The sequence below is a fragment of the Cryptomeria japonica genome, chromosome 1 (assembly GCF_030272615.1).
Source record: "Cryptomeria japonica chromosome 1, Sugi_1.0, whole genome shotgun sequence".
NCBI lineage: Eukaryota > Viridiplantae > Streptophyta > Pinopsida > Cupressales > Cupressaceae > Cryptomeria > Cryptomeria japonica.
The window spans coordinates 100,218,042-100,242,339 of NC_081405.1; the positions used below are offsets into that span (position 1 = coordinate 100,218,042).

The following is a 24,298-nucleotide window of genomic DNA, read 5'->3' on the forward strand; positions in this document are numbered from 1 at the left end:
TATGAAGTTGTGATCTAGTGATATTGCCGGGCACTATTTATCAGGTAGGAGTATTCTACAGTGGGAATAAGGTCAACTGCCTAATAATTGGCCAGGCAACTTTCCAATATGGAAATGAAGATTCTACCCATAGCAGTCTCAGACCACTTTCCAGTCCACTTGGAGCGTAAGCTGCGAGAGAAGCCTACTAAGAGCTATTTCAAATTTGAAAAATATGTGGTGGCGAGATGATGGTCTGGTTTCTCTACTTGCATTGTGGTGGAAACAGTGCCCAGTATTGGGTGGTATTGTCAATTTTAGGTCTATGCAAAAACTGCAATATCTAAAACTGAGATTGAAAAAATGGAATAGGAACAAGTTCAAAAACATATTTAAAGAAAAAGAAAGGATCAAATTGGAAGTGGAAAACCTCAACATAAAGGTTATCAATTTTGGCATGTATAAGGAGAATTATGAGAAGGCAAAACTACATTGCAGTGAGCACACAGAGATTCTGGCTCAGGAAGAAATCTTCTGGAGAGATACACCTAGGGAGTCCTAACTTAGGGCTGGGAATTCCAACACAAAGTTCATCCATGCATCAACTAATGCCAGAAGGACCACAAAAGGGAAAAAGATGACATTAAAACGTAAGCTATAATTTTTTTCAAAAACCTCGTTGCTGTGAATTTCAGGACTGATAGCAAATAGGAGGGTTGTGATGTTTTCACACATCACCTCATTGCAAATGGGACCCCACCTTTTTTGCTCCTTGGCTTAGTGTTTTGTTTAAGTCGTCTTTAGCTTGCTAATAGTCGTGAATTTTACCTTTTGCTTGTGAGAAGTGTATGTCTTGTCGCTCCCGGTTAGAGGTATTGATCAACCTTTGGAATGTCTTAGGGATGCAATGTCTTGTCATTAGGATGTGATCAACTCAAGAACTCAACTTTCGAGTCAAGAATTCGTGACTGGACATTAAGGAATCCCGCCCTTTCATTTGTCCATCAGCACCTTGAAACTGCGCCTTACATAGTCCCTAACACTGCCCGATTCCTGCCTAGCACTAGTCCCTACTTATCAAGAATTAGTACCCTCTTGCCTTTGTCCTTGCAAACCTTCAAAGCCACCCTTGAACTTTGTCCTTGAACACACCTTCAATCCAGGCAGCAAGCTGTCAAAATCAGACCTTGAAAATCAGACATAAAAATCAGAAGATCAGACCTAATTCGCGCACCTAAATGGAGACTTAATTGCAGAGCAAAAGGAATTAATTAATGCAAATGTGAATTGGGATGTGATTTGGTGAATTGCTCATCCCATACTTCAACCCAGCCATGACAAAATGCAAAAGATAGCCAACCTGATTAAGGACTGAAGGATTGAGTATTACTTTATTATTATCAAATCCTTCTTAATTCATAATGTTTTCTTTTCCAGGTTTGATACAAGGATCCAGGGAGACAAGAGTAATCAATCACATGGAAGAATTCAAGATCCACACATTCAAGCCAAAGCAACACGGAGGATACAACGATGCAAGCTTGCTCTGTGAATAAAAGAGGACTCGTCAACGTGAAAGAAGTGAAAGAAAGATCAAGGCAATACAAAGCACTAAACAATTCAAAGGAGGATTCATCTCAACCATTAAAGCAACAAAAGGCCCTACAATGTCAAGATATTCAAGACATCACAATGACGATGAGGGAATTTTACGACAATCTTGAATTTCCTTCCAAAATCCAACATCTCAAGGTGAAGTCAGCAACAATTGAGATATCACTGAGATGATACTACTAAAACAGTGCGAGATACGCAATGGATTTCAAAGAATTGATTTACAAAATGAGCAAGACGCTCATAAATAATACAAGAGTATTTACAAGAATAGCAAGTTTCTAATAAGAAACTGCTGAGAAGATCGTAGAAGATCTTACTAAAATAGAATATACACTATTGAGCATTAATACTAAAATTAACATTATTTTAATATTCTAATACCCTCCCTTAATGCTCAATCTATTAACTACACCTATAGACCCCCTGAATTTTACAAATTTATCAGGCCCAAGGGGCTTGGTGAAGATGTCTGCTGGCTGCTCCGGGGTAGGAACATACAGCAACTGGATAGATCCGTCTTCAACCAGCTGTCGAATATAGTGACAATGAGTTTCCACATGCTTGGTTCTTTCATGGAAGACTGGATTCTTGGCGAGTTTGAGCACTCCCTGATTATCACAGAACAAGGGAGTTGGACCTGCCTGGGAGACAAGTATATCCGCAAGCATTCGTCGAAGCCAAACCGCCTCACAAGATGCCTTAACTGCTCCCCGATACTCTGCTTCTGTCGAGGAGAGAGCCACTGCCTGCTGCTTCTTACTCGTCCATGTGACAGCACCAGATCCCAAACTAAACACATACCCTGCTGTAGATTTACGGTCATCAATCGAACCTGCCCAGTCAGAATCTGTGTAGCCACTGAGTGTAGGATCAGAACTCCGAGTGTATAGAAGTCCATAATCAGGAGTGCCACTCACATAACGCAGCACACGCTTCGCTACTATCTAATGATCAACCTTGGGAGCTGTCATGAAGCGTGAAATGTAGCTCACTGCAAAACTGATGTCAGGTCTCGTGGCAATAAGATAGATGAGACTACCCACTAGTTGCTTGAACAAAGATTCATCCACAACTGGTGAAGATGACTGAGCTGAAAGTTTGAGCCCGGGTTCCATAGGACTAGAGGCAGGTTTGCAATCCTGCATTTTGAACCTGTCCACAAGACTTCTGGCATACTTGGACTGAGAGAGAAAGATACTGTTCTCAGTCTACCAAACTTCAACTCCTAAGCAGTAATGTAGAAGTCCAAAATCTATCATATCAAAGGTGCGGTACAAATCCTGTTTGATCCCAGTGATCAAATGTGTTGAACTGCCAGTAATGATTAAGTCATCCACATAGACAACCACAAACAGAACATCATTACTAGTATGCTCGATATACAGGTTTGCATCAGATGGACTCCGCTGAAAACCATGATCTGTTAGGTACTTATCAATTTTCATGTACCAAGCCCGAGGAGCTTGTTTTAGACCATAGAGTGCTTTGACTAGTCTCCAGACCTTCTGTTCTTGACCAGCAACCTTGAATCCTGGGGGTTGCGTCATGTAGACTTCTTCCTGTAAGTCACCATTCAAAAACGCACTCTTGACGTCCATCTGATGGACTTTCCAACTGAACTGGGCTGCCAAGGCAAGAACGAGCCGTATGGTACTCATTTTGGCTGTAGGAGCAAAAGTCTCCTCGTAGTCAATGCCTTCTTTCTGTGAGAACCCACGAGCAACAAGACGAGCCTTATACTTGTCTAAGGTTCCATCAGCTTTGTATTTTACTTTGTACACTCATTTGCAGCTAATGGGCTTCTTCCCTGAAGGAAGATCAGAAAGGGCCCAAGTGTGATTCTTCTGAAGACTCTGGAACTCAGCTTCCATAGCCTGTTCCCACTCAGGTATACCTTTTAGCCTTTGAATATGTCTGAGGCTCAAAAACACTGTGTATGCTAGCCATGAGAGCAAAATTGGCTGTATGCTGCTGTTTGCTCTTATTACGGGAGGTTCTACCCTCAATGAGCTCAGTATCCCTGAGATCACCAATGGTCTTGGCCCACCATTTAGGCCGGAGAGTAGAAGTGCTAACATCTGCAGGAGCTGGAAGAGGCTCAGGATCAGGAACAGGAGCAGCAGGAGGAGGATTATTCTCCGGAGGGAACTCAGGTAGTGCATCATCAAAAATGGATTCTGCATCATCCCGCCCATCAGGCGAGCCTAATGGAAGAAGAACACTGTGAGGCTGATCCTCAGAACACTGCTCAGAAGAAGGGGACTGAAAGAATCCTCTGTCTTCATCAAATACAACATCACGACTGAAGATAAGACGTTCAGTGTCTATATCTATCAGTCTGTAGGCCTTATGGTGATCACTGTATCCTGTCATCATGAGTTTCTGACTTTTGGAATCCAACTTGGAGCACTTAGCATCTGGAATCCAAACATAGGCAACAGAGCCAAAAACCTTCAGGTGGCTGATCTTAGGCTTCCAACCAGACCAAACCTCTTCTGGAGTCTTCCCCTTAACAGCCTAAGTAGGTGAACGGTTAAGGAGGTAGACAGCAGTAAACACTGCTTCAGCCCAATACTTATTTGGAACACTCTTGTGTTGTAACATTGAACGAGCCATCTCAACAACCATACGATTGCGACGCTCAACAACACTGTTTTGCTGAGGAGTGTAGGGTGTAGTCAACTGGCATTTGATGCCATGGGTATCACAGAAGTTGGAGAATGCAGAAGAACAAAATTCCCCCCCATTATCTGTCCTAAGAGTAATGATGCTACATCCAGACTCTTTTTCAACTAAGGACTTAAACTTCTAAAAGATACTAAATACATCTTATTTGTGTTTAAGAAAGTACACCCACATCTTTCTACTAAAATCATCTACAATAAGCAAAAAGTATTTGCAACCAGTAACAGAAGATGTATTCATAGGACCACAAATATCAGCATGAGGTAATTGAAGTACCTTAGATGCGCGCCAAGACTTTCCATGTGTGAATGAAGTCCGATGCTGTTTGCCAGCTTGACAGGCGCCACATACTCCAAGATGCTGAGTCTGAATATCAGGTAACCCTGAAACAAGTCCCTCCCGAGATAGCTGAGAGAGATACTGAATGTTGAGATGTCCATATCTTTGATGCAACAAAGTGCTTAGAGGGGAAACATGAGCTGCCAGAGCCACTTCAGGAGAATCCCCAATGTCAAGAAGCCTGTATAGGGCATGATCCTCTAGACCAACAGCAACAGTAAGACGAGTCTCCCGATCAATGATGGAACACTTGTGAGCACTGAACACCACATCTAGCTGAGGAGAATTCCTCATAATCTAACTGACAGAGAGCAGATTAAGTTCCATTCCAGGAACATAGTACACATTCAGGAAGATGAGATTCCTGCCACCAGACTGTATCTAAACAGTGCCTCTGCCAACAACTGTATACTCCTCACCTCCGCCAAATACAACGGAATCACTGAAAGGTGAGAAGTCTGTAAACCAGTCACGCCGATGAGAAAAGTGACGTGACACACCAAAGTCGATGTACCAAGCAGAAGACCTGGCATGATCTGAAGACCTCTTAGCCATAAAGGCATAAAAGGCAGACTCCTTCTGCTCGGAATGTTCAGCAACATGCGCCTTCTGGTGTGACCCTCCCTGCTTCTTTTGTTCAGAAGCGAGCCTCTGACGGCAATCTTTCTTCATATGGCCGTACTTGTGACAGTAATTGCACTGCACATTCTTCTTCTTAGCACCATCCTGTGTCTGAGAAGAGCCTTTCTGCTGAAAAGACTGAGAGGACTGAAATTTGCCTTTATCCTTGTGAAAGGATTGGGCTGTAAAGGCATTTTCCGAGGAGGCTGACATAGTACCACTACCAAACTGTTGTTTCCAGCGATCCAGCTGTAGAAGTTTGGTGCACAATTCTGAAAACTTCAGGTCAACATTAGTTGAAGTAATATTGAGGGTCTCAATGAAGTGTTTATACGATTTCGGAAGACTTTTCAGAGTGATTACTACCATGTCTTCTTCCTCCATAGTCCGACCAATAGCTTCAAGCTGATCTCGAATGTCCTTAATCCTCGTGAGGTGTTCCTGTAAGGACATGCATTCGTCCATCATAATGGAGAACAGTTGATTCTTCAGAAAGAATGCTCGGCTCTTGTCGGATGTCTCATGCAATTCCTTCAGATGCTTCCAGATGTGGAAAGTTGTCTTGCCGGAAGGAATCTGTGGTAACTGATCATCAGTCACGAAGAGTTTGAGAAGCATAACTGCCTCCCGATTGCGTTCATCAAACTTATCTTGATCTGCACCAGGTGTACCAGGACTAAGCTCTTTTCCCAAAACAAGCTGGTCAAGACGCCTATATTCAAAAATGGTCAACATACACTGTTTCCAGATGTTGTAATTGTTGCCATTAAAAAGTCAAGACGCCTATATTCAAAAATGGTCAACATATGCCTATATGCAAGAACAAAGGCAGATGCAGGTACAGACTTCAAAATAAATGAAGTACGGTGGGCACGAATTTCAAGAAAAAAATTCTGGTTGACCCAAAAAAATCCGAAGACAACCCAGAAATCCTTGCGAAAAACCCAGAAAGAATCTACTATTGGAATCTGGATCCGCTTGCTCGAAAATCGACGCACCCAGAAAATTCTGACGACGATCCAATTGAGATCTCAAAAAACCCACCACGAATCTGTGCTCAGAAAAAAATTTCGACTGAATATGGAGGGTCAAAACCCTAGCCGAAAGTCAAAAAACGCGGGTTTGACCAAGTTGCAGGTTGCAGAAAAAATGGCGGGTCTGTACCGCGCCGAAAAATGCCAAAAACCCTCGCCAAATAGACGCAAACAGGAAGAATCCCGTTACACGACATAAACACAGTCCAAAACGGACTTTTGAACAAAAAAATTTCGAAAATCTACAGCAAAACTAAGAGGCCCGAAAAATCTCGGAAAAGAACTCACAAATTCTTTATTCAAGGTCTAATACCATAAAACAGTGCGAGACACGCAATGGATTTCAAAGAATTGATTTACATAATGAGCAAGACGCTCATAAATAATACAAGAGTATTTATAAGAATAGCAAGTTTCTAATAAGAAACTGCTGAGAAGATCGTAGAAGATCTTACTAAAATAGAATATACACTATTGAGCATTACTACTAAAATTAACATTATTTTAATATTCTAATAACTACTACAAGGAAATCAATCACATCAAGGACATGTTCTACAATTCAAGATCTACATTCCAAGGAGTAGCGTCAACACCTCGAGATCAAGACATAATGAAGATAGCGAAGCATGGACAATGTAAAGACAAGGATCACACTACAAGGAGAAACACATAGAATGTATTACAATAACTAGAGTTTCAATAAACACATTGCAACATATTCCACAACTCAAGAACATTATACACGGAATTTAATTTCAAGATTCCAAGCTTGAAAGTGGAAATTCATCATAAGAAGGTCAATTCCGGAATGTCAAGATTGAAAGTGAAAAGTGATCAAGGACATTGTGATGGTTTCAAAAGAGTTAGGCAAAGTTAAAAAACTTTATCACCATGATGATGCAGTTTGGGAATATTAACCATCATCATCAAATCAAGGCTTGGAAATGTTGAGTATTAAGAGATATGCATGTTGATGTGGTGCCTATTAATCATCAATCAATTAGGAGATGCCACGTTCACATGCCCAAGTTTATTATAACCGACTCATCCTACGAGGACAACTATACATGTGCAAGGAACTAAATTCAATATGCCTAACCTCATTTCTCATTGATCCACATTTAAAAAGGACATGTGTCTAAAATGTTGTAATTTTCTCATTGGTCAAAGAGGAGTTAGTTGTAACTAGCCCTAATTAGGGTTTCATCATGTAAGCTCGGCCATTCATTTAGAATCAATCCTAGCCATTATTATGTAATTGAGAACTCTTTATAAGGCATTGCCTTCTAATTTGTAAATGTTAATAGTTGATAAACAATTAATAGTTGATCAATACATAGTTAGCAAGTAGAGTAGGAGATGACAGAGATTGTTGCCAAAGCTATGTTGGAATAAACATATTATTTTCATTGAAGATATGGTGGATTCTTATGTTGTTTCAACATATTGCATGGTTTCTACTTCTAAAGCTTAGATTTGTTTATATGGAGTTGACTAGTTGAATAAAACATCTTATTGTTGATTAATGGTGAAGCCTGTATGTTCATACCATTTGGGGTTTGTTGATTGCAAATTACAGTGCATGGTTAGAGTCAACTCAATTAAGAGCTTAACTTCAATTACTTCATGCTCATTGTTCATGATGTTGATGTGCATAATTGATATTAAAATCATTCGCTTATCCTTAAGAGAATGCACCATCTTTGTGAAGTCGTTTCCTCATGGCTAAGCAAAGCTCGATTTGGTTTCATCGAGTCAACAATCATTTCTTGCATTGTTAGGTGTTAGCTTAGATTTCCTTAACCTTTCATCTTTTGTTTTTTATTTTCCAAGTCAGTTAAGTGTTCCACGTTCCAACAAAAAGTAAGTCCCTTTGTGTTAACCAGCATTATCATATCAAATCACTGATTCTCTCCAACATTAAAGTCGATTGTTCACATTGTAAACATTGGAGTTGCCTTATCTGATCACATTGTTTAGCATACGAGGTTTCTTTGTTCAAGAGAGGATAGAATACTTGATATTTTATTATGTGTTTGAGGTGTCCCACAAAACACATCAACAAGGATGATGCATAGCTTTCTTGTATTCCAAAATGTATTAGCAAGTTAGACAATAGAACACTTAATGTATCATTTTCCATGGACGAAGTGTGAGTGGCTGCATTTCAACTACATCTAGAGAAGTTTCTAGATCGAAATAGCATTCTCACACCTTTTTATCAAAGATGTCGGCACTTTCTGGGAATGTAGATATGGAATCCGGACAAAGACTTCATAAAGAAGAAGAAATTTGTAAAAGATATTAACATGATAATTGCACTTATCCCCAAGAAGACTTCGTACAAACTCTTTGCAGATTACACACATATATTGCTATCAAACAAAATTTATAAAACCTTGTTGAACGCATTAGCAAACCGATTAAAAACAATTCTAGGCACAATTACTTCTGAAGACCAAAACAGGTTCACCCCACATCAAGAGATAACATAAAGTATTATCGTCACAAATGAGACCATCCACTCCATTTTGACAAAGTGATTTAAAGGGATTCTTATAAAAATGGACATAAGCACAACATGCCACAAGGTTCAAAGGGGTTTTCTGATGGCAGTACTGAAAAGATTTGGTTTTAATGAATCGTCATTGGAAATGATATATGAATGCGTTTCTACAACAAGATTCTCCATAGCAGTCAATGGCTCTCTATGCAGCTTCTTCAAATACACAAATGGTCTTAGGCAAGGAGATCCACTTTCACCATTCTTGTTTGTGATCATGGTGGAGACAATGGGTAGATCCTATAAGCATTGGAGTGAGACGAACCGATGGAATGGTATTAAGGTAGCAGAGGACATCGAATCAATTACCCATGTCCAATTTGCAGACAACACAATTTTGTTTGGAGAAGATACGATGATGGGAGCCAAAGGGATCAAGCTCACATTGTATGAATACACAAAGCTCTCTAGACAAATTCTAAACGAGGAAAAGTCATAAAGTTATTTCTTCAATACTAAGAATGGTGTCCAAAGACAAATTGTCAAATTTTGGGGCTTCCCAATTGCCTCACTTCCTTCAAAATATGTGGGGGTCCCACTCTTTTTTGGAAGTTGTTAACAATAGTAGGATCAAAGCATCTACCTATAGGAACAAATGCCTGTCTCTTGCAGGCCCACTAACAATGATTAAGGTAGTTCTATCAATAGTACCAATATATGTAATCTATTGCTTCCAAAGCCCTAGCAAATCTACTGCTAATATTGAAAATTTCCTAAAGAAAATTCTTTGAAAAGGGTCCAACGAGGAAAAGAAAATCCCACTAATTCATTGGGAGACAGCTTGTCTTCCAAAAGACGAAGAAGGTACAAGACTAAAAAGAATGCAAAGACAAAATGATGCTTTAGGTGCTAAATTGGCATGGAAGATGTATAGGGAGATGAATAGATTATGGTGCAGGATTCTATAGAGTAAATACCTTGATGAGACAGACCCAAGTAAGATTCTCAGCTTGTCTTCCAAAAGACGAAGAAGGTACAAGACTAAAAAGAATGCAAAGACAAAATGATGCTTTAGGTGTTAAATTGGCATGGAAGATGTATAGGGAGACGAATAGATTATGGTGCAGGATTCTATAGAGTAAATACCTTGATGAGACAAACCCAAGTAAGATTCTAGCTCTGGCTAGGGCTCAACGGTCTAGTGATTTTTATGGGAGAGCAAATGGATCATAACAAAGAATTTGACTTGAAATATAAATAATGGTAAAAAGGCAAATTTCTAGGGAGAGTCATGGAGTGAGCACACCCCATTTAAAGACATTAAAGGATTATATCGATCAGCTACAAGATTCTATAGGTTGGTGTGTGGCGACTAGAGAGAGTTATAGGCAAGAGTTTCAAGTGTGTTGACTACTCATTTCCTATTTCAGCGGAAGCAAAGAGGTCCCTTAAGCATTCCTTAGCCCAAAAGAAGATTTCCCTTTCGTCTAACAAATATGAAATCATCAGGTGTGGTTCAAAGTCAAGGGAATATTCGATGAAGGCGAGATAACCAATGCAAAAAGAATAAAATGATTTAAAAGGATGGCCTTCATCACTTTGCTAGCACCAGGCGAATCTTCCAAAAGAAGGTGCTTTCCTATGGATGGCGCCAAACAAGAGGATATTAACTGGTGACCAATTGATGTTTCTTGGGATATGCAGACCAAGGAGATGCCCTGTATGCTATATCAAGTGTGAGATGACAAACCATCTTCTATTATGATGTTCTTACTCTACCAAATGTTGGAAATGGCTTCAAGTCTATTTTGGGTATAATAGGTGTAGCAAATGACCTCCTAGAATTCTTATTGAGCTGACCACAACTATAGAAAAATGCACTTTGGGTAAATGTCAAGCTATTTGCACCATCCATGGTGGTCTAGCACATATGGAAAGAGAGGAATATAAGGATTTTGAACAACCAAACCATATTTGTGGAAGGAGTAATCAAGAAAATTAAAACAAGCATTAGTGAGGTCATGAACATGAATTGGGCTGCAAGTACTAGCACTCGCTTTACTTTGTGGACAATGAAATTCGAAAAAGTTGGGAAGATTTAAAAAGTTCCAAAGGGTGAGCTCAAGGACATTCCGTACAAGAGGATAACTAACTAGGTTGCTCCCTTGTGCAACGGGCTAAAGCTCAATTTTGACGAAGCAGCTAAGGGTAACCCTGAATCGGCAAAGGCAAGTTGTATTAACTCGGATGAAAACAATCAATGTGTGGGCTTTATCAATAAAACTCGGGATTGCTACAAAGAAGAGAGCGGAATTGGATACTTTGGATAGGGGTTTCTAACTTTGCAAGGAAAAAAGTTGACCACATTGACATAGAGGGAGATTCACTGCTTTGAAAAAATGTGGTTAAGGAAAGGGACATTATGAATGGATAATTGATTCCATGGATTCAAAAGATATGGGATTGCTAGGACAGGATGGAAGATTTTATGATATCTCATACATATAGAGAGGTCAATGGGGCCAATTACTTGCTCAGCAATTGTGGGGTGTATCACAAAGTAGTGTAGGAGGACTCCAATTCTTCGACTTCGTCGTGTCTAGATGATAGGTTGTCTTCCAAGGGCATTCCGAGAAGAGCGAAGAATTCTCTTGTCCCAATGTGACTCCCTCCCCAAATATTTGGTTGGACAATCTAGGTACTGGCAAGGTTCAATACTTTGGCGATGTCCTCAAATATGATGGATTGTTGAATCCTATCCAGAGTGTTGAGGTCTAAGACAGAGTTTGCTTCATTAGAATGTTGATGTGGCCTTAGGTGGAGTTAGGATGTGGACCAGTGCCAATGGTGTGTCACCTTTTCTCAAGTATGTTAGCCGCATTATTGTATACGGGAATAAGAATAGTTAATTAAGTCGTAATTGGGTTTGTTAGTTGGCAACCGAGGGGTGGCAGTTGCGGTGCAACGGTTGGCGCTCGCACCCCCTCAGTATCTTTATATACTCCCGATTGTAACTTGTGAAGGACACGAATTATGAATAGAATAACATATCTGATACTTGTCTGATATCTATGGCATTGTTTTGCATTACGTACTTTAAGCTCTAAGTATTCACCCGAGAGGGCAAACATTTGGCGCCGTTGCCTAGACGTACTCGGGAACGGAAGACACGGATGGCGCACAGGCACAATGGGCCTACCCATTGGTGAAATAAACCCAGAGGCCAACGACGCGCAAACAGAACTTTACACAGGAGAAGACACGGCAACGAGAGAATTTTCAATTCTACTCCAGGTAGCCATCCAGACCTACGTCCGACGAGAGGCGGCGGAGGCGGAAATCCCACCAAGTGTCGTGTGGACAGCTCTAGAGGTTAGCCCAACAATAAACTGGTTGATGAACCACCTCCCCCGGTTGCTTGCACAGGCATCGTTGGCACAACAGGCTCACTTGGAGGAGATTGCCCAGGAAGAACGACGCCAACAGATCCTTCGACACTACGAAGAAAACAGCCGACGGGAAACGGAACAGGATGGCGCCAGGCCAGGAGGGAATTGAACGTTGAACTTTTTATTTTCAAATAAAAGTGTCATTGACACGAGTTGTATTTGAGCAGATGAATTAATAAAGACGTGTTTTGATTTATGTATTGTGAGTTATGGAAATGTGCGACAATTAATCCCAAACCTATTGAATAAAGATAGAAATAAAAAAGCAGAAATGGACGAGTGGCAGGCCGCGTAGAGGGCCTTGATTCTGGAGCAGCAAGTAGAACGTAGACGGAGGCTGAGGCAACTTGCCGAAGGACGACCTGCTGAAGGGTGGCCCGAGGGGAACCAAGGAGGTGTCACGGAGGGTGCAGAGGCCGACGGAAATTTCTACGCGTCGCCAGATCATCGTAGGACGCGGAGCCACGAAGAGTTTCTGGAAGAAACAAGGTTACGACGAAATCTAGTCGAGGAGACTCGGGATCAGTTTAGAAACTTATCCCTTACGCCACGGAGTGAAGATCACCAACGAGAACCAGGAGTGCGCGCGTGTGAGAGCGAAGGGGAGGGCAACCATACGGGTGTAGGTGCCACACACGACAAGCAAAACACCGTACCTCCAATCGCCCACGCAAGGTGCACCACCAACGCCACCGGAGGAAGCAGCGTAGGGTCACAGACACAGACACAACCGCCCCTAGGAAGACGACCCGGGATGGCGAGTAAACAAAAATTGCCAAAGTTCACAGGGGACGGCAAGGAAGACCCCTTACGGCACTGCCGTACATGTGAAAACATTTGGTCTGCCAACGGAGTGACAGACCAGGATGACTGGGTACAGCAGTTCCCAGCCACGTTACGTGGAGTTGCCATAGATTGGTACTCCGATGTAGATAAGCAAAAAGTGGCCACTTCGGCCAACCTACAGAAGGAATTCACGAAGGAGTTTCGGTTGCTCCGTGATGACAACGAAATTGTAACGGAGATATACAGTACCAAACAAGGTACCAAGGAGACAGTACGGGCATACAGCAGGAGACTGAAGGAATTGTTGGGTAAAATGGAAAGCCAACTGGCTGAGGGCTTGAAAAAACGATGGTTCGTTGGAGGATTGAAATCCTCCCTAAGGAAAAAAATGAAAATTGTACCCCCGACGTCATATGACGACGCCTATAATAGGGCAATGGACCTAGAGAGCGAATACAAAACATCAAGGAAGAAGAAAAGTAATAAATATTCATCTGACGATGATGAAGATTCTGACGAGGAAAGCAGCAGCGGTGGCGAATCGAGTAAAGAGGTGCACGCTCTCCAAAAGGACATGGAACGAATGCTGAAAGAATTCAAAGCCATGAAAGGGAGTACAAGTAAGACGGAAGAAAATGACGTGTGATGTACCGACTGTAGGAGTGACGGACACACCAAGAGGTCCTGCCCCAAGAAGGCTTTCTGTGACATTTGTCAGATTGCGGGACATTTGACAAAGGAATGTCCCTACAATATGAAAACCAGGAACCAACAAGTTCTCTTCATGCAAGAGCAATCGGTCGTCAGAACTTCGCAAACCGCCGACAATAATGCATCACCTGGCGGATACCGGAAAAACCTGGGAGGGGGGAGGACAAATAATAATAATAGGAGCCGAATCCAATATGATGCAAAGGGACAGCCAATGATCCAGTACCGAGCCTGCAATCAATGGGGCCAATTTGCCAAGGAATGCACCTCAGAAGAAACTCCACAAAAACTATGCAAATGGTGTGGGCCTGGAGACCACGATGATGGAACTTGCCCAAAGTCGGGAGTGAACCTGCTCAACATCGACAGGACGGAGGAACGGGTATTGGCAATCACACGGTCACAGGCAAAGAAGGCCACATACCCGGACCCTCGCACGGAGAAGCAGAGGGCGCTGGAGGCCAAGGCTCAAGTGGCGAAGGAAATGTTGGCACAAAGGAGCACCCAAGAAGCGGTAAGTACTTCCCGATCTTAGGCGGAGGAAAATATCCTGAAGCAAATGCTGCAGATTGAAGTGCCAGTGAAAATGAAGAACCTCCTGGAAACGATGTCGCAATTACGTACGGCACTCCTACATACGGGCCAAGTAACCCCGCATAGTCAGGCGACCCGGAATACGGATGGTTCCGGCAGAACACCTACAGACCCATTGGTCCTGACACTATACAATGGCCGGCAACCGGCGGTGGTAGAAATGGGAATACTGGGCACCATTCTGACTGACACTATCGTCGACGATGGGTCCGGAGTGAATGTGCTTCCAGAAGAAACCTGGAAGCAGCTTGGCAAGCCGACACTATGGCCGTCAACCTTCAACTTACTGGGAGCGGATTAACATGGTATCAAACCCCTTGGAACGCTCATGGCGCAACAAGTGACCATCGGGGAACAACCATTTGTCCTCGACTTCGTGGTGATTCCGCTCACCAAGAAAGGATACGACGCCATTCTGGGCAAAGGGTGGTTGGTAGCAGCCAGAGTGAATCACAACTGGAAGCGTAACACGTTGTCAATGGAGAAAGCCGAGAGAAAATTTATTATCAACCTGAAAACACAACTTGTGAGTGAAGAACTCACGTCAGAGTCGGAATCAGACGGCGAAGGCGGAGTTGACGGAGGAAAGTACAGAAGGGAACCGAACGAGTAAGGCGTTCTCGGAATCCAAGGATGTTCTGAGGACAAGAACGATTCCCTTAATGGGCTCTTCCACTGGCAAATGGAGGACTACAAGCTGTTGTATGGGTGTAACATCTTGCAGGTTGACGAGGATCGGGATGAGAACGAATTTCCGCCAGCATACGGGGAATACACCGAAGGGGATGCCTCGGTCAACGAAGTACCAGCACACAGGTTTGACATGACAAAACCAATCCGATACGAAGAATCCGTAAAACCTACAAACCTCGGCACGGAAGCAGAGCCAAGGAACATCCTGGTTGGCGACGAATGGAATCCAGTCCTGAAAGCCGCCGCGTTTAAAATATTCATGGAATACAAGGATGTATTCGCTTGGACGTATAAGGACCTCAAAGGGGTGCCGCCAGAACTGTGCGTACACCAAATTTCACTCGTACCTAGGGCCGTACCTGTACGGAAGAGGCCGTACAGAATGAATAAAAACTATGCGGCGAGAGTGAATGATGAAATTGAACGTATGCTCGAAGCCGGGATTATTTTTAAAGTACAGACAAGCGATTGGGTGTCGCCCATAGTGATATCCCTTAGAAAGGAGGCAAACTACATCCGAATTTGCGTGGATTTCAGATGCCTTAACGCGGTCACCATAAAAGACCCGTTTCCAATACCATTTACGGATAGCATCTTGGAAGAAGTGGCCGGTCATGAAATTTATTCATTCATGGATGGATTTTCTGGGTATAACCAGATATCCATCGCCGAAGAAGACAAATTAAAAACCACCTTCATAGTGGAGCATGGCGTGTACGCATATAATCGAATGTCGTTCGGGTTATGCAACGCACCAGCGACCTTTCAACGGATAATCCTTCACATATTTGAAAAAATGTCAGTAGGGAACTTCAAGGCGTTCCTAGACGACTAGTCCATCTACAGTAACCAAGATACACATTTGGCCGCACTTGGCGAATGCATGGAGAGATGCAGGCGAGCTCGCCTAGCACTCAACCCCAAAAAATGCAGATTCATGGTGCCTCAAGGGAAGCTGTTAGGACACATAGTGTGTAAGGCTGGACTCAAGACTGACCCAGACAAGATTCGGGTGATAGTGGAAATGGAGGCACCCACAGATGTCACGGGAGTCAAATCCTTCCTAGGACACATAGAGTATTACAGGCGATTTATCAAAAATTTTGCTCGAGTATCCTGCCCTCTGGACAAGCTGACAAGGAAAGGTGAACGGTATACATGGGGGACGGCTCAGGAGGAGGCCTTCCAAGAACTGAAGTCACGGTTGGTGGGTGCGCCAATCCTAACATATCCTAATTGGGACAAAGAGTTCCACGTACACGTTGACGCATCCAACTTTGCCATAGGGGCCACACTGGCGCAGGTTGGCGACCACGGGCTAGATCACCCGGTCTACTTTGCAAGCAGACTCCTGTCGAAGGCAGAGAAAAATTATAGCACCACAGAAAGGGAAGCCCTCGGGATGGTGTACTCCATCCAGAAATTTCGACATTACTTGCTCGCCACCCCGTTCACATTTTATGTGGACCACCAGGCTTTAATGTATCTGGTAAACAAGCCAATTATCCAAGGACGAATCAGCCGATGGCTGCTATTGCTACAGGAATTTACATTCAACATTATAGTAAGACCTGGGAAGAGCCATGTGATAGCTGACCAGCTGTCAAGAATCCAATCAGGAGAACCAGCCGAAGGAGTGAATGAAGATTTTCCAGACGCTCACTTATTTCACATCGCGGTTCTCCCTGCCTGGTACGCAAGCGTGGGGGAATACTTGTCGACGTCACGATTCCCGAGGGAGATGCCACCAAGAGAAAGGAGGAAACTGGTACTGAGGAGCAGGACATTCCAGCTCATTAATGGCCTCTTGTATAAAATGGGGCCCGATCAGATCCTACAGCGATGCGTCCTAGAAGAGGAAATTTCGGGCGTCCTAAGGGAAGCACATGAAGGGCCCGCAGGTGGACACATGGGGCCCGACACCACGGCGAGGAAAGTTTTGTTGGTAGGACTGTGGTGGCCGACACTACATAATGACGCCAGGGAGTGGGTGACAAGCTGTGATACATGCCAACGGGCCGAACGGCCATTAAAGAGGGATTTTATGCCCCTCAATGCATCGAATGCCCAGGAACTGTTTGAGAGATCGGGATTGGATTTCGTCGGACCATTAAAACCAAGTAGAGCCCGACGATGCAGATACATTGTAGTGGCAACAGAATACTTGACCAAGTGGGTGGAGGCACGGGCGTTACCCGACAATTCGGCGATCAATACAACAAAATTCATCTATGAACACATCATTACGCAGTATGGGATTCCAATCCAACTGACGAGTGACAGAGGAGGCCATTTTGTAAATCACATAATCCGATTGCTAACAACGGAGTTTAAAATCTTCCACTCCTTATCAAGCCCCTACTATTCACGGGCGAACGGGTAAGCCGAGGCGACCAATAAAATAATCATGTCGGTGATATATAAGTCTTGCGGAGTGGAGAAGGATGACTGGGAGGAGCGCCTACCGTCAGTACTTTGGGCATACCGAACAACTTACAAGGTAACTACTGGACAGACTCCCTTCCAGCTAATGTATGGACAAGAAGCCGTGGTGTCAGTTGAATTCATGGTGTCGAGTCTCCGGATCGCCATCGATAATCGACTTGGCAACATGGAAAGCCTGGGGGAGAGACTGTACGCTTTGAACAAATTGGACGAACGAAGGATGATGGCTCAATGGGCGACAGAGACAGCCCAGCAAAGACGGAAGGTTTGGCACAACAAGCATCTCCAGCGAATGAAGTTTACTCCTGGGTAGTTGGTGTTGAAATTCAAGGGAAGGAACGAAATCAAACCTGGGAAATTCAAAGTGCGTTGGCTAGGACCCTTCAAGGTACGCGAGGTCAATACCAACAGGGCAATTAAGTTGTGGACGCTGGACGGGGAAGAGATACCAGGTGTCGTCAACAGGTCGAAATTAAAAATTTACCACTAACGGAGGGAGCTTGGACCATGACGGATGCTTAAAAGACTTTTTAAGCGAAAAAAAAAAAAAAAGGGGGGCAAGAAAGTGGGCCAACCGTACGGTGGAACCACTGACTGTGGGACCACCATGCGGTGGTCACCGCACACCACAAATAAAAGCCCGCACAGCCCCGCGAAAACAAAAAAGCCCACACAGCCGAGGGAGAAAGAAAAAAACAACAGCCGCGGGGGGAAGAAAGAGAAACGACGCGCAGCCACAGCCCACACGCACAGCCGCAGCCGCATAGCCCGCAGCCGCACAGCTCGCACACGCGCAGCTGCACAGCCTGCACACCCGCAGCCGCACAGCCCGCACACGTGCAGCCGGCACAAGCCCGCACAGATACACGCACCAAGCCGCACAAGTCTGTGCCGCTACAGTAGACGGGTTTTAGTTTTGAAAAAAAGAAGAGGTTATAAAAGCAGAATTGAAGAAGTAATCTGGTACTAATGGACATAAACAGGAACAAGGCAGATTGGCGAAAAACGGTTGCAGCCGTTAGAAGACAAGTTGCAGGGAGGGCAAAAAGGAACCAGTGCAGACACAAGCAAAAGGATTTTACCATCTGGGGTGCACATTGCAGGTAGTCTCGGTATGAGCACCAGTCAAAAAAGCAAGAAGCATCGTCCCAAACCCTTGGCGACAAAGGACAAAGATGAAATAACGGCAAATAATATTATGTTCGAGGGTTTGAATGGAATCGATTGTCGGAACTGGTGGGCAAAGACACCTCAGGATGATTTAATAAAGAAAAGCCTTCACCAGGCACAGGTACACTGGGCCGTCCAGATGCCAGTTTTTTCGATAAAGGACTTTGAGGTAGTTTTGCGTGCCATGATTGGCAACTATGACAGACATCGCCACCAGTCGATATTTGATTATCAACATCAAAGGATAACAATGTCATTCACGGCAGGCGAGTTCACTAGGGTATTTGGCATACCGGGGATAAAAGGAAAGAAAATAGACACTTCACAGAAAATATCCCCAGAGAATCATGCCACACTACTCCAGTTGATGTTGCGCAATAACCTTACCCAAAGCGAGAAAGATAGCCTCAAGAGTGCAGGCAAGAGTCGGGGAGTGAAGAAACAATTTTTTGCCAAGGGAGTATGGCGATGCCTGTTGTCGGTGGTGAAGAGTCCCCTCATAGGTGCCACCCGCGCATCGGACATAGCCATTGCACAAATAGTGTTGATGAATGGGCTGCACAATGGAGTGGTATGCGATTGGGCGTCACTATTGGCCGATAGGATGGACAAGTTCATGACGCTGCAATACAAGAAGTTCTACATGCCGCATCACGCCATTGGATTATTCCTGGACGCAGTCCGCACGCAGATCACCCCAGTCTCACAGCCATTGGAGCCACAGGGGCGTGTTGCACCAGACCAGCCGCCCATATTCTATTGGTCCCACTTGGACGTCTTGGCACATGGCACGGAGGCACGTTTGGGTACAAAAAGAAAGAAGGCCGCCATGTCCGACACGGAAGAGTCCGAGGCTGAGGATGCAGAAAGTGGCAGGGAGGAATCCGCAGACACCTCCCAGGTAAGCGAAGGGAGTTTCCAACTGGCAGGGAGAAGGGGCGACCAGTTGCCTGAAGAGGGGGTAGTGGAGTCTACAGGTACAGTAGGGTCTACTATAGCATCACAGGTGCAGGTCCACTTTACACCAGCCTGCTTACCAGAGACTTGTCAGTTGGCGATGCCGCGGTCCTTCGAGACAGTGAGTGTAGTCACCACGGTACCAGTTCCTAGTTTTGGGCAGCCTCGGGCGACGATAGCCATTACAACAACACGGGTGGAGACCTTGGCGAGTGCAGAGGCTTCCATGGTGCACGAGATGCCGGATGTGACAGGACAGGATGTGCCAGGGTTGCCCGGATATATGCAGGAGGCAATGACGGCAGCAGGCACTCTTCATGATGACCTCACTAACTAGTTGAGTCGTTACCAGATGGCACCCATGGCACCGGGAGAGGCCACTCTATCCCTAGGGCGGACCACGTATTCCTTGGATGTCAATGACCTCGAGGAAGGGAGTTCCCCGAGCAGCAGGGCAGTTCAGAGGGTTGCTTCACCCCCTGCGGTGGTAGTAACCAGTCCGTACAGAGCAAAGGAGGTGCCCGTGGGAAGTCAGCAGGGTACAGAGTTGGAGCAGTTTATTACTGAGATGACTCTGGAAGCACAACAGCTTGTGTCATCTGCCACGCTCCAAGCCGATGCGACCATGGTTGAGCGGATGGAAGGGTTGTTGACCTTTGCCCGCACGGGATGCCGAGCCGAGTTTGAGATGTGTTTTGAGTGTGCCGGGTGGCCGGACACGGAGAGCCTGGCAATGCTGGAGGCTTGGTGCCTCACTGAGGGGGTTGGCGAGACCCAGATGCAGTCGTTGGTGAGAGAGGTAGAGCAGGCCTTCCGTGAAGGTTATCTGGAGCTTCGGAGGTCACAACAGACGGCAACTACAGTTGAGGCTTTGAGGGTGGCAACAGTAACAGCTTGGGAGGAGCTGGCTACCAGGTTTCGCAAGCTAGAGGCTACCATGGCACAGAACTAGGCAGCGGTGGACATTTTAGTAGTAGAGAAGTTTGCCTTGCTGATACAGTTGGAAGAGGAGAGGGCCTCGTGGGAGCTATTGGAGACTCGGTTGGTCAATGCCCTGGAAAATGTGGACAAGAAGGATAAGGAGGTGCTCGAGGCAGATAGTCGCGGAACGGGATCTCAAGAGGAGGACGGAGCAGGTGTATGAGCTCCGTGGGCGCTTGGCGTCCACTACTACACCACCACCGGCACCTTCTTCATCAAGGACGACTTCTACACTTCCTTAGTTTTTTTTCTTCTTCTGGATTTTTGTGAGCTCCATGTATTCTCCATTTTGTTGTAAGTCGCCTGGAGACGACTTTTCTTTTTGGGGGGGATGATGTTAGCCGCATTATTGTATACGGGAATAAGAATAGTTAATTAAGTCGTAATTGGGTTTGTTAGTTGGCAACCGAGGGGTGGCAGTTGCGGTGCGACGGTTGGCGCTCGCACCCCCTCGGTATCTTTATATACTCCCGATTGTAACTTGTGAAGGACACGAATTATGAATAGAATAACATATCTGATACTTGTCTGATATCTATGGCATTGTTCTGCATTACGTACTTTATGCTCTAAGTATTCACCCAAGAGGGCAAACAAAGTATGTACTTAATTGAGCATGGTTTCTTTGGATGGGAAGACCGAGAAGTGTTTGCCCACTTTCACGGGATTTTTTTGCATCAGATGGAACCTAGCTAGACATTTTAGCCTCAAGCATGGTTAATGAGATTTGATTCAAAATGGCAAGAGAGAAATTAGTGAGAGTGAGTTGCAGATGCCTATAGAAAGGATAGAAAAACAGATTGATAGGTTTTTCAAACTGTCAAGTGAACCGAATAAGGAGGTGGCAATTAACACAATCAGTCACAATGCTTGGTCATGCAGGCATCTACACGATGGACGAATCTATGAAACCTACTTTTCTCACGTGGTTCAAATCCTTGGGGAATCGCTATGGGAAATCAGATTTAGGAAATTCTTAGTGGCATGAAACAACTATGATGCAGTGATGGACGCTATCCCCTCTATTGCTGCCAGACTGGTGGCTAGGTCCATAGATGGAATTTTCAATGCTAGTGTTGTAAATCGTGGAAAGGAAGCGGAGCATGCTTGGAGACTCTTTAGAGGTGTAGAAAATGGAAACCTGGAGGCATTTGCTACTCATCTAAGCAACAAAAGGGATCTATATTCCCCATCTCAAATCAATCAAATGTATTAATGTGCTGACAATTTGATATATGTCATGCACAAGGTGTTGTAATTCTCTTTTTGGTTAATATAGGGAGCTACCACCTCTAGTAGTACTTGATATATTTATATATTCAACAATGGTCAACTTGCTCTTAGGCTTTCTCGAGCACAATTATCTGCAATGAAATACATATGTTGTTAGGAATAGAAACCCATGTCAATTATTTAATGGTTTTAGTTTATTTTTAAATTTTGTTTGTTCTATATTATACTCATTTAAAATAAATAAATAAATAATTAACAATATATTGTTTTAAAAATAACTACAAACGCAACAAATAAAATAATATACTGTTTCAAAAATTGTATTTTTTTAGAAACAATAAACTTTTTTTATTAGGATCTAGGTTTTTATTTTAATTTTGTATAATATAAAATAATATATTAGTAAATTCCACTAACAAAAATACCAAGAATCGACAGGCACTTGAAAAATGGACCACACCCACTAGTGAAGGAAGCACAATAGGGTGACTCAAGCATCCCTCACACTAAGCCCAAGGGTGGATACAACACCCCCTTAGCCCAAATGTAGCAAGATGCCATCCATCCAAAATGTGGTGGTCTACCTAGTGGGGGAGCTCGTCTTTGCTCTCCCAATTCATGTCACCTTATTCACCCGCCTATTGATTGTTCTTAATTCAATTCCAACAATCAACCATCATAGAGGTTCAAGAGGAAACCGCAATACGGTGCCGAAAATATTCCTCTTATCTAAGCCCAAGGGTGGGATACAATACCCCCCTTGCCCACATGTGGCAGGCACGTCAGCCATCAATCATGGGGTGGCCTACTTAGAAAGAAATTTCCTATCTGCTCTCCCTCCTTGTATTTCCTTACTCACCTCAACATGATTGCTTGTTGGGGAATAAGTAATTTAATGACTAAGGAATAGCATTACATATTATTGCCTATACAAAATATATGAAGTTGTGTATTAAATATATTATCACATTGCATACCAAAATACTTGTAGAATACAAGTTATTTGTAGATTTCTTTGATGAATGGTGGCTTCTGTTCGTATTTGATGAGTGCAAATTAGATAATGATTTCTGATCTCTTTTTCTGATTCCATGACCTTCCTTCAGTTAGAGTTCTTTATATATCCTTCAATTGCCTATAGAGGCTTATGTCCCTTCCCACGGTCATAACCTACCTTTGCCCAACTTAACAAATCGCTGTTGTAATCATGTGTAACCGCTGCCTTAAGGAAATCGCTGCTCAACCATAGTTAATAATAAAGCAAATCACTGATGTAGTTATATGAGATCAGTGCCATAACTGATTCGTTCCTCAGCCATTAATAATATATGTATATGTACCTTATCTTCTGTATAGAGACTGCTGTGTATACATCAACCTAGCTAACATTCGATAGGATAAATTTATCACCTTCTTCTTTTGCTGTTAGTCTTGGTCTGATCAGACTTACAGAAAATTGTGAAGTCTTAGACATATGACAATTCTCTGTGTGTAGGTGTTCATTAATTCACTTAAGGATGTTGTAAATGTTGGTGTCATGGCTGGGGTATGACATTGGGCATGCTCAATTAAACTACCAGAGGATACCGATAATGATGTTGAATTCTCTGCAATGTCGGTTGGTCTTAAATTGTGCATCCAAAAAAAACTGAACCCAATGAATATTGAAGGAGATTCTGATTGTCATACGTACTGTGAGCTCCAAGGACGCCATTAGCTAGAAGATTATGCACTGGATAGAAGAGATACATTTGTACTTGAAGCACATATGAGAGTACAAATTAAAGCATGTTTATCGAGAAGCAAACAATGCAGCGGACTTCCTATCAAATCAGGATATCAACAAAGACCAAGTCTGGTTGCATGATATCATATGCCAAGAACAAATTCTGCAAACCGATTCATTGGACAATCAATAGGAAGGCCAAAGATACAAACAGAGATAGTGTCGAAAAACATAAATGGCAATTTGTGGAATATATAAGAGAAAGAAGGTAAATGAGGTGGGCATAGCTGAAGAAGTTGCCGAAAAATTAACTATCCTGAGTTGTGTCTGCAAGTGTAATAAACTGATCCTAGAAGAACTAAGGAAGGTAATTACAATAAAATCAGAAGTGAAAAAAACTGCAATCTGAACAATTATAGGAGAATTACTGGAGAAATTTTTGTACAATATAGTAAGCAGCTCCAGAGACCTCAAATGGGGAGCAAGAGCAATGAATAGATTTGTCATCCCAGCATATCAAGCAAAGGCATCAAATGCCCTTTCAAATCTAAGCAGAGATCCAAAGGAGGGACTAGTTGGGGATGCCATTGGCATAGCTACTACAAGGAAAAGTGAGGATATGAAGCAAGCCATTACCCTGATGCGATATGGCTTGAGAAGAAACAACATGGAAACAGATGTTTTGTTCATGGGCCCAAACAGAAATATATTCAACCCTGCATAGATAGAAAGATTGCAAGAAATCATAGAGGGACTGACCCTATTCTACAGC

The 24,298-nt window shown here is 43.6% G+C and overlaps 1 protein-coding gene across 1 annotated transcript in view; it reads right to left on the minus strand.

The window, feature by feature from the left end:
• The window catches only part of LOC131041900 (nuclear pore complex protein NUP205), a 269,379-nt gene that overhangs the window by 172,248 nt on the left and 72,833 nt on the right, over nt 1–24,298 (minus strand). The window lies entirely within an intron of this gene.